Here is a 3,455-nt window from a genome sequence, read left to right as displayed (position 1 = left end):
GAAGCCCAAGAGTTTGAGGCGACTATGAGTTGTGATGCCCTGGCACTCAACCCAGGGCGACATCTTGCGACTCTGTCTCAAAAAAAAAAAAAAAAAAAGTATCATAAAACAAAAAACGTCCTGGACCTGTTTCACACCTGAATTTTGCCAAATCTATATAGAAAGGCTTTTACCTTAACATTGAGAAGGAAATTATTTCCTTACATTGAGAAAGAAGACATCCTTCCTAACTCATTCTACAAAGCCAATATCACCTTGATACCAAAGCCAGAAAAAAACCCAAAACTAGAAAATAAAACTACAGACCAATATTCTTTATAAATATAGATGTAAAAATTCTCAATAACATCTTAGTAAACAAAATTTAGCTTCAGTTCAAAAAAATAATTCATCATGACCAAGTTAGCTTCATCCTAGAGATGCAAAGATGGTTCAACAAACACAAATCTGTAAATGTAATCCAGCACATAAATACATACAAAAACGAGGACCATATGAATCTTTCAATAGATTCTGTGAAAGCATCTGACAAAATCCAGCACACTTTTATGATAAGACCACTTAACAAAATAGGCATAAATGGGACTTAACTCAAAATTATAAAGGCCATATACTATAAACCCATAGCCAACACCATATTGAAGGGGGAAAAACTGAAAGAATTTCCTCTTAGAACTAGAACCAGACAAGGTTTCCCACTATCTCCACTTCTGTTCAACATAATGCTGGAAGTCCAAGCCTAGTAATCGGGCAGGAGAAGAAAATCAAAGGTATCTAAATGTGTAACAAAGAGGTCAAACTGTTGCTCTTGATTGAGGCTATGACCTTACATATGGAAAACCCCAAAGATTTAACCAAGAGATTCCTGGAATTGATAAAATAATTCAGTAATGTCTCAGGCAACAAAAGACATGTACATAAATCAGTAGCTTTTATATACACCAACAACAGTCAAACTGAGAATCAAATAAAAGATATAATCCTTTTCACAGTAGCAACAAAGAAAATGAAATAGCTATGAATATTGATATTGAATAAAGGAGGTAAAAGACTTTTTTTTTTGAGACAAAGTCTCACTTTATCACCCTTGGTAGAGTGCTGTAGCATCTCAGCTCACAGCAACCTCCAACTCCTCAGCTTAGGTGATTCTCTTGCCTCAGCCTCTCAAGTAGCTGGGACTATAGGTGGGGCACAATGCCTGTCTATTTTTATGTTGTTGTAGTTTGGCTGGGGCCAGGTTCGAACCTTCCACCCTTGATATATGGGGCTGGTGCCCTACCCACCCTTGATATATGGGGCTGGTGCCCTACCCAGAGCAACAGGCACTGCCCAAAGAGGTAAAAGAACTTTGTGGAGATAATTATGAAACACTGAGGAAAGAGATTGCAGAGATTGGAAACAGATGGAAAAATAGACCATGCTCATAGATTGGCAGAATCAATATTGTTAACATGGCTACACTAGCCAAAATTATTTGCAGATTTAATGAAATTCTCATTAAAATGCCATCATTTTCTGCAGATCTAGACAAAATAGTTCTTTGTGAAGATTGGAATCAGAAAGACCCCAAATAGCCAACATATCCTTACATAATTAGAACAAAGCAGAAAGTGTCACTTTATCAGACTTCAAACTATACTACAAGACTATAGTAACCAAAATGTCATGGCACTGGCACAAAAACAGAGATATCAACCTATGTATTAGAACAGAAAACCTAGAGATGAAATCATCCTCATATTACTGTTTGACTTTTGACAATACAGATAAAAACAAACACTGTGGAAAAGAATTCCTGGTCAATAAATGGTTCTGAGGAAACTGGATAATGACAAGTAAAAAACTAAAACAGGATCCATATCTCACATCATTCACAAAAATTAACTCATGATGGAGTTCAACCCATAGCAGGAGCACTACTACCACTGGCCTAGTTACCATCACACATCTGAAGGAGCCATAGCTGCCACAGTCGGGCACAGTCACCGTCACTGTAACCATGAGCAGTGAGGCCAAGTCCCAGCAGCCGCCCATCACCTCTGTCATCAGTGTTGCTGACAGCAAGCCCAGAACCATGGGCAGCAGTACAGGGAGTGGTGGTCCAGGCGGCCTCACATCAGCAGCACCTGCCACAGGAACAAGATCATCAAAACAAAGGTTTTGGGACCAGTGAAATGGTTCAATGTAAGAAATGGATATGGTTTCAGCAACAGGAATGACACGAAGGAAGGTGTGTTTGTACATCAGGCTGCCATAAAGAAGAATAACCCGAAGAAATACCTTCACAGTGTAGGAGATGGAGATACTGTGGAGTTTGATGTTGTTGAAGGAGAAAAGGGTGCAGAGGCAGTAAATGTTACAGACCCTGGTGGAATTCCAGTTTAAGGCAGTAAATATGCAGCAGACCATAACCATTATGGGCACTATCCATGTCGCAGGGGTCCCCCACACAATTACCAGCAGAATTACCAGAATAGTGAGAGCAGGGGAAAAGAACAAGGGATAAAAGAGTGCTCCTGAAGGCTAGGCCCAACAATGCCAGCCTTACCACAGGTGAAGGTTCCCACCTTATTACATGAGGAGACCCTAAGGGATTCGACCACAGTATTCCAACCCTCCTATGCAGGGAGAAGTGATGGAGGCTGCTGACAACCAGGGTGCAGGAGAACAAGGTAGAGCAGTAAGACAAAATATGTATCGGGGTTATAGACCCCGATTCTCAGGAATCGGAGAGCTTATGTAAGGAGCTTATGTAAGGATTCTGCTGGGGCCCTCCTTACCAAATACAGCCCAGAGAGGATGGAAATGAAGAGGATAGAGAGAATCAAGGAAATGAAATCCCAAGGTCAGAAGCTGACTCAATGTCAGTACCATCACAACTTCAATTACTGATGCAGACACCCAGAAAATCCTAAACTACAAGACGGCAAAGAGACAAAAGCAGTCAATCTACCAGCTGAGAATTCATCCATTCCCAAGGTTGAGCAAGACAGGGCTGAGTAAATGCTGGCTTACCATCTCTACCATCATCCGGTTTAGTCATCAAACAAGAAGAAACAAGAAATTCCAGCAATAAGAAATGAACAAAAAGGCGGTGTCTGTGACTCAGTGAGTAGGGCGCCGGCTCCATATTCCAAGGGTGGCATGTTCCAACCCAGCCCCGGCTAAACTGCAACAACAACAACAAAAAATAGCCAGGTGTTGTGTCGGGCACCTGTAGTCCCCGCTACTCAGGAGGTTGAGTCAAGAGAATCACCTAAGCCCAAGACCTGGCAGTTGCTGTGAGCTGTGATGCCATAGCACTCTACCGAGGGTGACAAAGTTAGACTCTGTCTCTAAAAAAAAAGAAACAAAGAAAGAAAGAAATGAAATGAAATTAATAAAAGATTGGAGTGACAACCTTAAGTGCTTGCTTTTTGCCCATTGACCAGATAACTAGAATTATCTGAATTATC

At 41.0% G+C, this 3,455-nt stretch overlaps 1 pseudogene; it reads left to right on the top strand.

Annotated features, from left to right (window-relative positions):
- Positions 1–1,933: 1,933 nt before the first annotated feature.
- Positions 1,934–3,003, top strand: LOC128577980 (Y-box-binding protein 1-like; annotated as a pseudogene).
- The last annotated feature ends 452 nt before the right edge of the window (positions 3,004–3,455 follow it).

Source organism: Nycticebus coucang, chromosome X, assembly GCF_027406575.1.
Source record: "Nycticebus coucang isolate mNycCou1 chromosome X, mNycCou1.pri, whole genome shotgun sequence".
Taxonomy (NCBI): domain Eukaryota; kingdom Metazoa; phylum Chordata; class Mammalia; order Primates; family Lorisidae; genus Nycticebus; species Nycticebus coucang.
Note: the sequence above shows the minus strand (reverse complement) of the source record. Positions and strands in the feature narration are given on the sequence as shown.